The sequence below is a fragment of the Engystomops pustulosus genome, chromosome 7 (assembly GCF_040894005.1).
Source record: "Engystomops pustulosus chromosome 7, aEngPut4.maternal, whole genome shotgun sequence".
NCBI lineage: Eukaryota > Metazoa > Chordata > Amphibia > Anura > Leptodactylidae > Engystomops > Engystomops pustulosus.
In genome coordinates, this window is record NC_092417.1 from 114,381,897 (window position 1) to 114,394,132 (window position 12,236).

Consider the following 12,236-nt stretch of genomic DNA (forward strand, 5'->3'; position numbering starts at 1 on the left):
AATGTGGTGACAGGTTCCCTTTAAGGTTTGCAGAAACCTAAAACGGATAAAAACATGTAAAATATAATAAAATAGACTGTAAAGTTACTATAATTATCTGAACTATTCATATCGGTTATAAGAAATTGATTTATGCTTTGAAGAGTTATGTCATTAGACACTTTATCAGGTTCCTCTGAGCATCAGTGAATACAGGACAGAAATATTATTTACTCAAACTGTTTACATAAGGAAGAAAATGAAGGAAACAGGAATAGATTTCTTTTAATAAAGTATATTACAAAGTTTGCTATTATTATTTGCACTATTGATTTGTGCCAGTTTGTTAAAAATTCAGGTCTGTATTACCTCGATGTGGAATTGAAAAACAAAAGAAATTTCCCACAGTTGTTTTATGCTTTTCATTTTGCACTTTTCCCTTTGAGGCTTAAACATCATAATGAATTCAATATCTGGGTTAATATTATATGATTATATCAGAAGCAAATTTATCATGTTTTTCTTATATTTTCCTTTTTTTTCACATAAAAATCTTTTTTTTTTTTGTACATCACATCCTTCAGATCCATATTTTATTTCTCTTTATTCTGTCAATTAAATTGTGTGAAGGTTTTTTCCTTGCAGGAAGACCTATTGTTTTTATTTGTTGCATTATGTGGAACATGAGTTTTCTTGATCGATTTACATAAAGTTTATTCATTGACAAACAACATTTATTAAGATCATGAAGAAGGTTTTGCCAAAAACTCATAGATCAGTAGGTATACTTTTTGTGATGTTTGTTGTGATTCTGTCATTTTAATAAAAAACTAGGCATCATCTTTATCAGTATGAGCGCTGGAACATTCTTACCTTGCTGTTCCTCTCTCCCTAGAGGATTAATACATGTATCTATCAGAAGTGGAGCAATACAATGTACTATGCTGTTAGTGTAATACAGACATACATTCTATTAGGCTCTGTCTCTGGCATAGATAAACACTGAAAGCAGACTGGGGGTCTTCACTACGTCCAGAGTAAGCCACCTTACTCAAAAAAGCTTGGGGTGCTGCATTCGTGGTTAAACTATCAAGATCTAAGATGTTGCTGATTGTTAAGAAGTATCAAACTGTTTTAAAAAGGCATATTATGCTTTAAGCATTTTACATAGAAGCACAAGTTATGCCTCTGGCAATTAATATTGACATTTAGAATCAGTTGAAATAAATTGATAACACCGTAACATGACGCGAAAGGGAGATCCTCGGCGTCCCACGAGCTCCCTAACGATACCTCTAACAGCTGATCTTAGCGGGGTTGGTGTCTATACGGAGCGACTAGAGGCGGTTGCCGAGATACATCGGCACCTTCACAGGAGACGCTGCGGAGCAGGCTGAGGACGCTATACCTCCATTAGCTGCTCTACTAGCCACTTGATCGGCAGCAGATTCGGAGCCACAGAAGACTAGCGGCCGGCGTTGAGCGATGTCTGCCTCAGAGGGATTGCGGTGGCCAGTAGGACTCCAGAGGTACCAGCTAATTAAACAAACTACAGCCCGCAGCGATAATATGCCGCATGGAGTTCGGCAGCAGGCTGGACCATTGGCTGGCTCACCTGTACCCTCCATCGTTCGTTTTGCCCGGACTTCTATAGGAGGTATGCAGTCCTCCCCAACTACCGCCTGCCAGATGCGTGCAAGACAGCAGAGGACACCAGGAGGACCAGCAGGTGGTGTTCATGAGGCAGCGAGTCCTGAGCAGCGTGGTGGAGCAGAGGATGTTGCTCCGCCAGTGCCGAATGTTGTAAGTGGTCAGGAGACACAGAATAACCCTTCAACAGGTAACATGGGGCAAACAGTATCCCTTGCAGAGCTTAAAGAGATGTTGGTGGCTCTTCTGACTACAAATGACTTAGAAATACAGATAACAAGACTGGAGGAAAAATGCCTGTGGGAATTGGAGGAGGTACGGGCCTCTGTGGCTATTGATTCAGAGGCAACACCAACATATGGAAAATGGCAGAGAATGTGCTGAGATACACACTGGTCAAACACATTCCAACATCATAAAAGAACTGGCCCTGCAAATAGATGACTTAGAAAATCGTGGCAGGAGGAAAAATATTAAGATCAGGGGAATGCCCGAATCAGTATCAGGGGACCGGCTGAAAGAGGCGGCAACATATATCTTTAACTCCATATTAGGAGAGCCAGAAAATACACCTATAGAGATTGGCCGAATACATCGGGTCGCATACAAGTTCAATAGAGGCTCGGACAATGCTGCACGGGAAGTGTTATGCCGCATTCACTATTTTCAACAGAAAGAAAACATCTTGAAAAAAGCCTGGGATAGGGGTCCTATCCCGTTTGAAAACACGCAAGTGTTCCTATTACCAGACATTTCAAAATGCTCCTTAGCAAAGAGAAGGTTGCTGAGTCCACTCCTGCAAAGGGCAAAAGATGTTGGGGCGACATATAAATGGGGATACCCCTTCTGTGTTACCCTACATAGGGATGGCCTGAACTATACGGTGTATACACCATCAGATTTAAATGGCGCTTACAGATTTTTGGGGATCGAACCAGTGGAGATCTTGGATTGGAGTCTATGGGGCAGATTTACTTACCCGGTCCATTCGCGATCCAGCGGCACGTTCTCTGCGCTGGATTCGGGTCCGGATGGGATTTATTAAGGTAGTTCCTCCGCCGTCCACCAGGTGGCGCTGCTGCACTGAAAAGCATCGGAATGCACTGGAGTTCACTGAGCCAGGATGAGTGAAGGTAAGTGCAAGCTCAGCGACAGATTTTTTTAAAAAATGTGGCGGTTTTTCCGAATCCGTCGGGTTTTCGTTCGGCCACGCCCCCGATTTCCGTCACGTGCATGCCAGCGCCGATGCGCCACAATCCAATCACGTGCGCCAAAATCCCGGGGGAAATCGGCGCAAATCGGAAATATTCGGGTAACAGGTCGGGAAAACGCGAATTGGGCCCTTAGTAAATGACAGCCTATATCCCTTACCCAGCCCCATCACAGCAAGAGCTAGGGGCCCAACACAGCGCTCAGAAACACAGCTCTTAATTAGAAGGGACATATCAAGCAATTCTCAGCCAGAAGTTAACCAGTGGTTATCCCCAGCATTGCCTAGTACTGCCAAGATTATTGACTCTCATACGATGATAAAAAGGGTGTAATATCTGGGGAATGTAAAATAAGGCACTGTATAGGGTGGGTCTCCTTTTTTTTTTTTTTTATGTTCGCAATACCCATACTGTGACAGAATCCTATTATAATGGTTTCTTCCTTTCCCTCCTTTCCCACCGTGGAGGGGGCCACCCGGGAGGTTAAAATCGCCAAATATTTATTTATAGCCCCCAGTGTGCCTGCATATTAGCTCCACTATTATAAATGAATTGTCCCGTGCTGCTGTGTTATAAGAATGGGGTGTGAGACACTGAAGGGGTTAACTGTGGATGGGCGGTATGTTTCCCCTAGGTTTTGCTATTATGCAAGGCCTTAGTGCTGAGGTTTGTGTCCAGCACCTTGGACACAGGTGGTGGGAACAGCCCAATTAGCCCCATAAAGCCGCTCAGCAGAGCTGGAAGTGTTGTCTCTCTATAAGGAGGCTGGAGAGCACACAGCCCTGACCTCTGTGCCTGGAGCAGCCAAGTGATTTTGTATAGTGGTGAGTTAGTGGAATACCTGTATAGTTAGCACCCTGACGGGTAGGATTTTGTTTGTTTAACCCCTTAACGACTTGGCCTTTTTTAGTTTTTTCACTTCCATTTTTCACACCCCACCTTCAAAAATCTATAACTTTTTTATTTTTCAACATAAAGAGCTCTGTTATGGCTTATTTTCTGCGTAACAAATTGCACTTCGTAGTGACGGTATTTAATATTCCATGGCGCGTACTGGGAAGCGGGAAAAAAATTCCAAATGCAGTGAAAATGGTGAAAAAACACATTTGCGACGTTTTCTTGTGGGCTTGGATTTCACAGCTTTCACTCTGCGTCCCAAATGACATGTCTACTTTATTCTTTGGGTTGCTACGATCACAGGGATACCACATTTGTACAGGTTTTCTAATGTTTTCATACATTTAAAAAAATTAAAACCTCCTGTACAAAATTTTTTTTTTTATTTTGCCATCTTCTGGCGCTAATAACTTTTTCATACTTTGGTATACGAAGCTGTGGGTGGTGTCATTTTTTGCGACTTTTGATGGTGTTTTCATTGCTATCATTGTTAGGACTGTGCTACCTTTTGATAACTTTTTATTAATTTTTTTATATTTTCCAAAATGGCAAAAAAATGTCATTTTTGACTTTGAACGCTATTTTCCGTTACGGGGTTAAACGCAGTGAAAAACCGTTATAATATTTTGATAGATCGGACATTTTCGGACGCGGCGATACCTAATGTGTTTATGATTTTTACTGTTTATTAATATTAATATCAGTTCTAGGGAAAGGGGGGTGATTTGAATTTTTAGGTTTTTTTAATATAATTTTTTTCTTTTAAACTTTTTTTTACTTTTACTTTAACTATTTTTCAGACTCCCTAGGGTACTTTAACCCTAGGCTGTCTGATCGATCCTACCATATACTGCCATACTGCAATATGGCAGTATATGGGGATTTTACTCCTCATTCATTACAATGTGCTGATAGCACATTGTAATGAATAGGTTAAAACGAGACAGCTTCGGGCCTTCGTGAGGCCCGATGCTGTCATGGCAACGGATCACCGCTCCCCGTGACGTCATCGGGGAGTGGAGATCCGCGCCAAGATGGCGGCGCCCATGCGGCGCCATCTTTTTGAAGCCTCCGGCAGCATTGCCGGAGGCGATCGCGGTGAAAGCACCCGCGATCGGTGCTAGCACCGATCGCGGGTGTTACCGGTAAGCCTTTGCTGCAATATGCAGCAAAGACTTACCGGCTATGGAGAGGGCTCGGCCCGCGAGCCCTCTCCATGCACCGGGACCCGGCGCGCGCCGTACTAGTACGGCGCGCGTCGGGAAGGGGTTAATGCCTGAATGTAAAGGCTGTTTTATTTTGCTGTTGCAATAAACGCAGGCGAGACCTGTTTTGGACTGTACCTTGGTGTCACTGTCTTGAACTGCATCACAGCACCCCGCTACCACGGTCTCTACCGGGCCAAATCCCCACATATGGTGCTTCGGATTGCTGGCAGTTCAAAAAGACACACACCTGAAAGGCTCGCTACATCCTGCAACACTGCATGGCCTGGGTGAAAGCAGCAGGCAAATTGCAGGATAAAGCCAAGATGGAGGACTTTATTAAAGCCATGCTCCAGCACAGGGCCGGATTAAGGTTGGTGGGGGCCCCTGGGCGCAAAATCTGGTGGAGGCCCCCACTGAGTGTACATGTCCTCCTGATGCCTTTCCACTATCCCAGCAGTAACACAGCTACATACAGCCGCCTCGCCCCCAGTAACACAGCTACAAACAGCCGCCTCATCCCCAGTAACACAGCTAAATACAGCCGCCTCATCCCCAGTAACACAGCTACATACAGCCGCCTCGCCCCCAGTAACACAGCTACATACAGCCGCCTCGCCCCCAGTATCACAGCTACAAACAGCCGCCTCATCCCCAGTAACACAGCTACATACAGCCGCCTCAACCCCAGTAACACAGCTCCTTACAGCAGCCTCACCCCCAGTAACACAGCTACATACAGCCGCCTCACCCCCAGTAACACAGCTACATACAGCCGTCTCATCCCCAGTAACACAGCTACATACAGCCGCCTCGCCCCCAGTATCACAGCTACAAACAGCCGCCTCATCCCCAGTAACACAGCTACCTACAGCCACCTCATCCCCAGTAACACAGCTACATACAGCCGCCTCATCCCCAGTAACACAGCTACATACAGCCGCCTCGTCAACAGTAACACAGCTACATACAGCCACCTCATTCCCAGTAACACAGCTACATACAGCCGCCTCGTCAACAGTAACACAGCTACATACAGCCGCCTCATCCCCAGTAACACAGCTACATACAGCCGCCTCCTCCCCAGTAACACAGCTACATACAGCTGCCTGGCCCCCAGTAACACAGCTACATACAGCCGCCTCGCCCCCAGTAACACAGCTACAAACAGCCGCCTCGCCCCCAGTAACACAGCTACAAACAGCCGCCTCATCCCCAGTAACACAGCTACATACAGCCGCCTCAACCCCAGTAACACAGCTACATACAGCCGCCTCACCCCCAGTAACACAGCTACATACAGCCGCCTCACCCCCAGTAACACAGCTACAAACAGCCGCCTCAACCCCAGTAACATAGCTACATACAGCCGCCTCACCCCCAGTAACACAGCTACATACAGCCGCCTCGCCCCCAGTAACACAGCTACATCCAGTCGCCTCACCCCCAGTAACACAGCTACATCCAGCCGCCTCATCCCCAGTAACACAGCTACATACAGCCGCCTCATCCCCAGTAACACAGCTACATACAGCCGCCTCATCCCCAGTAACACCGCTACACACAGCCACCTCATCCCCAGTAACACAGCTACATACAGCCGCCTCACCCCCAGTAACACAGCTACATACTGCCGCCTCACCCCCAGTAACACAGCTACCTACAGCCACCTCATCAACAGTAACACAGCTACATACAGCCGCCTCGTCAACAGTAACACAGCTACATACAGCCGCCTCATCCCCAGTAACACAGCTACATACAGCCGCCTCATCCCCAGTAACACAGCTACAAACAGCCGCCTCATCCCCAGTAACACAGCTACATACAGCCGCCTCTCCCCCAGTAACACAGCTACATACAGCCGCCTCTCGCCCAGTAACACAGCTACATACAGCCGCCTCATCCCCAGTAACACAGCTACATACAGCCGCCTCATCCCCAGTAACACAGCTACATACAGCCGCCTCATCCCCAGTAACACAGCTACATACAGCCGCCTCATCCCCAGTAACAGCTACATACAGCCGCCTCGCTCCCAGTAACACAGCTACATACAGCTGCCTCTCCCCCAGTAACACAGCTATATACAGCCACCTCACCCCCAGTAACACAGCTGACTACAGCCTGGCAGGCACACGTTAGGCGTGCTGAAGAGGAGAAGAGGTGATCGCGGCTCACCACTCCCCTCTCCATAGAGAATAGAGCTGCATGGTTGTTCTTACTGCACGCTCTGTCTCTTTTGCGGGCGCAGCACGAAACAGTGAGTACTCGTTGTGCTCTCTGTACCGAGCCGAGGCGGTATAGAAGCCTATGGGGGAAGTATATCCGGTAGCAAATTTGCGGCCAGATATACGTCCCCCATACGTTCTTGTGAATGTACCCTTATACAGACATGTTTATACAATTACACACTGATATATACACATCTTTATATACTTATATACACACATAAAGTTCTACACTCGTATGCTTGCACCCATACATACACACAAGTATACACTTATACACACACATTTATGCACTCAAATACATCTATACACTAATACACAGAGTATACATACAACTCATAAAGTATATACACACATACAGCAAATACACACACATTCAGTAAATACAGCATATACACACACATACGGGAAATACACACGCACATTTAGTATATAGAGCATAAACATACATACCGTATACCCAGCATTATGTATATATATTTAAATGTACACACATATATGCGTTTATAAATACAGTATATGCATCTATACATAGTAGATGCATATATACCCATATACACAGTATATACACCTATACACAGTGTGTATATATATATACACACTGTGTATAGGTGTATATACTGTGTATATGGGTATATACAGGGTATATGTGTATGTATGCATCTACTCTGTATATATGCATCTACTGTGTATATGGGTAAACCCATATACACAGTAAATGCATATATACACAGTAGATGCATATATACACTGTATATACATATATACACATATACACTGTATATACATATATACACATATACACTGTATATACATATATACACTGTATATACATATATACACACCGATAAATACATATGTATATACTTACATTTTGGGGTGACCGGCTGTGGCTTCAGGCAGGCGTTCGGGAGGTTGCTTGTTCAGGCGGGGTGGGGGGGTGCGGGGGAGTCGACGGGTGCTTGTTCGAGCGGTGGGGGGCGGAGGGGGGGGTCGCTTGTTCGGCCGGGCAGGGGGGGGGGGGGCACGGGGGTTGCTTGTTCCAGCGGGGGCGGGGGGGGGGTCGAGCGGGGCTGCTTGTTCGCGCGGGCCGGCTGTGGGTTGGTAGCTCGGCCATGCATGGCAGGGTATGGGCGCGCCGGGAGGAGGTGACCTGTGCGGGGGGGGGGGTGCGGGTGGTCGGGTGCCGGGTGGAGAGGCGAGCGCAGTGTCATCTGTGCCGAGGGGGGCGGGCGTGGAGGTGGACGCAGTGTCATCTGTACCAGGGGGGGGAGTCACCTGTGCCAGGGTGGGCGGGCGGAGAGGCGGAGGCAATGTCACTTGTGCCAGTGGGAGCGATGCAGCCGCGATGCAGCCGCGCTGCAGCGGGCATCTCAGGAGCGGGGACACGGCATCGCAGGGGGTGCGATCTGGTGGGGGCCCTTAGGGGGGGGCAAGATGGTGGGGGCCCCGGGGCTCTAGCCCCGCGAGCCCCGCCTATAATCCGGCCCTGCTCCAGCAACAGGAGGAGAGATCCCGCCAGCAGCAGGAGGAGGCCAGAGCTAATCGGCAGCAGCAGCAGGAAGAGTCCCAGGCTAATCGGCAGCTGCAGCAAGCCATGCTCCAGCAACAGGAGGAGAGGTCCCGCCAGCAGCAAACCATGTTCCAGCTGCAGGAGGAGAGGTCCCGCCAGCAGCAGGAAGAGTCCCGAGCCATGTTCCAGCTGATGATGGAAAAGTTTTCTGGCATTATGGCAGCACCGCAAGCAACGACTACTGAGGGGTCCCATACTGGTTTGCAAGGGTACCCGGTAGTCCAGCGTTCCGCACGGGCTGCAGTACAAAAGGCTTTACAAAAAATGACGGCGACCGACGACGTGGAGGCATATCTCACTGTGTTCTAGCGAGTAGCTGAGCGAGAGGAGTTACCAGCTGAGCAGTGGGCAGATGTCCTGGCACCGTTCCTGACGGGCGAAGCGCAGAAGGCTTACTACGACCTGAGTGAAACGGAGGCCCGTGAGTACCCCCAGCTAAAGGCGGAGATTCTGGCTCGTCTTGGGGTCACCGTTCAAGTTCGCTCCAGCCGGGTCCACCAGTGGGCATACTCAGAAAAACTACCCCCACGCTCCCAAATGCATGACCTGATCCATCTTGTCCGGAAGTGGCTACAACCAGAGGACTGCACCCCAGCACAGATGGTAGAGAGCGTGGTTCTTGACAAGTTCACCCGTTCTCTGCCATCTCGGCTCCAGCGGTGGGTTGGACAGGCCGGTCCCACAAATGCTGAGGAACTCGTGTCCCTAGTAGAGAGATATCGGGCTACGGAGGATCTTCTACTTACCTCTCCCACACGAAGCAGTGCCAGTGACAAGGTCACCAAACCATCTGGCAAGACTGCTACTGCGGAAAATGGGAGACAGGTCAGGTTGGGAGGAGGTTCATTGGGGGGCGTGGATACCCAGAAACCCTGTGAGGCTCGTGACAGAGGTCATAGCCGTATCCAGTGCTGGCGATGCCATGAAATGGGCCATATTGCTGCCAACTGTCCACTGTCAGTGGAGCCAATCGACTGCAACCAGACCCGGCGAGTGTCACTGTTTGCCCGGCCGGTTCTGACAGCCGAATCGGTCACGGATGCAGAACCCCAAGTGTGTATGGTCACAATCGGGGGCCACACAGTGGAAGCCTTGCTAGACTCAGGGAGTCTGGTCACCCTGGTGCGGGGAACTTTGGTTGATCCTGGACTATACAGTGGGCGGAAAGTGGGAGTGTTGTGTATACACGGGGACACTCGCGAATATCCCACTGCTGTCATCAACCTACATACCCCTTGTGGTACTATTACCCATGAAGTGGGGGTGGTGGGGACCCTGTTTCATGAGGCTATTATCGGCAGAGACTTACCAGTGTTTTGGGACTTCTGGAGACGAAGACCCACCTCAGGTGCTATTGCAGATAATGGACATCAGTTATGTCCGGCCTTGGCCCCTGAACCCTTTGAGGCCAATGTTCCCACGCCAGCAGTAGGGGTGACCCCATGTGATGAATTCTCTCCCCTAGAGGTCCTAGCTGGTGAGGTCGAGGGCCACGAGGAGGTAGCCGACCTGCCGGACCTTGAGATTTCCCGTGAAAATTTTGGGGCTGCACAGCTACAGGACCCTACCTTGTTTAAAGCACGGGAAAATGTTAAAGTGATAAATGGGTACTCCAAATACCAGGGGCTGACAAAATATACCCCCGAATGGTGATTGTTGGGGAACTGTTGTACAGGGTTGACCAGGTACGGGGTGAGGAGGTTGAGCAACTTGTAGTACCCCAATCTCACCGTAGGCTGGTGCTAGATTTGGCACATAAACATGTGCTGGGAGGGCACTTTGGTGCTGAGAAGACCTGAGAGAGGATCCTGCAGAGATTTTTCTGGCCCGGGGTGTGGGAGGAGGTAAACCGGTATTGTAGCTCCTGCCCTGAGTGCCAACTTATTGCCCCGGTGTCCCACTTCAGGAGTCCTCTGGTCCCATTACCAATCATAGAGGTGCCGTTTGAACGGATTGCAATGGATTTGGTTGGCCCCATAGTCAAGTCCACAAGGGGGCACCAGTACATCCTGGTTATCCTGGACTACGCTACGCGGTATCCAGAGGCAATCCCGTTAAGGAACACCTCCTCCAAAAACATTGTTAGGGAGCTGTTCCAGGTATTCTCCCACACAGGCCTCCCCAAGGAAATCTTGACTGACCAGGGAACCCCATTCATGTCTAGAGTAATGAAGGAGATGTGTAAATTACTGCAGGTTAAACAGCTCCGCACCTCTGTATATCACCCCCAGACAGATGGCCTGGTCGAGAGGTTTAACAAGACCTTGAAGGGGATGCTAAAGAGGGTGGTCAGCAAAGATGGGAAGGACTGGGATTGTTTGTTGCCTTATTTGATGTTTGCAATACGTGAAGTTCCCCAGTCCTCCACAGGTTTCTCACCCTTTGAGCTGTTATATGGCCGTTCCCCACGTGGGCTTTTGGATGTAGCTAAGGAGACCTGGGAACAGGAGAGGACCCCCCACCGTAGTGTGATTGAACACGTCTCCCTTATGCAGGACCGCATAGCGGCGGTAATGCCCCTTGTAAAGGAGCACATGACAAGGGCACAAGAGGCCCAGTCTAGGGTCTACAATAGATCAGCCAGACTCAGGACCTTTAACCCAGGCGACAGAGTGCTAGTTCTGGTGCCCACCGTTGAGAGTAAGTTCTTGGCAAAATGGCAAGGTCCATATGAGGTCATGGAGAAAGTGGGGGAGGTTAACTACAAGGTATCTCAGCCGGGGAGGAGGAAACCCGAACAGATATACCACGTGAACCTCCTAAAGCCATGGAGGGAAAGAGAGTCCCTGATGGCCGTGGGAGTAGAAAAAGCGCCTGTCCCCAAGAAGGTGACACCGGAGGTAGGTGTACCCGATGCCAAGGTGCCTGAAGTACGGATCTCGGAGTCCCTCTCCAGGGCCCAGATTCAGGAAGCGAAGGAGTTTGTGCTCTGAAACGTTGATGTGTTCTCTAAGTTACCGGGTCGTACTTCAGTCATCAAGCATGACATTATAACAGAACCCCACATCCGGGTACACCAAAAACCCTACCGGGTCCCTGAAGCGCGCCGGCTAGCCATATCCGAAGAAGTCAGGCAGATGTTAGACCTGGGGGTTATCGAGGAGTCTAAAAGTGACTGGTCGAGTCCTATTGTGTTGATTCCCAAACCTGATGGTTCCCTACGGTTCTGCAATGACTTTAGGAAGTTGAACGAGGTGTCCAAATTTGATTCTTATCCTATGCCCAGAGTTGACGAGTTGATAGAACGACTTGGACAGGCTAGGTTCTTCTCCACCCTTGACCTGACGAAAGGCTATTGGCAGGTACCCCTTACTGACAGGGCTAAAGAGAAGACCGCTTTTGTTACTCCTGATGGGCTATTTCAGTATGTGGTACTTCCCTTTGGGCTACATGGGGCTCCCGCCACATTCCAGAGGTTAATGGATCTCGTGTTAAAACCTCACCGAAGATATGCCTCGGCCTACCTAAATGACATCATAGTCTTTAGTAA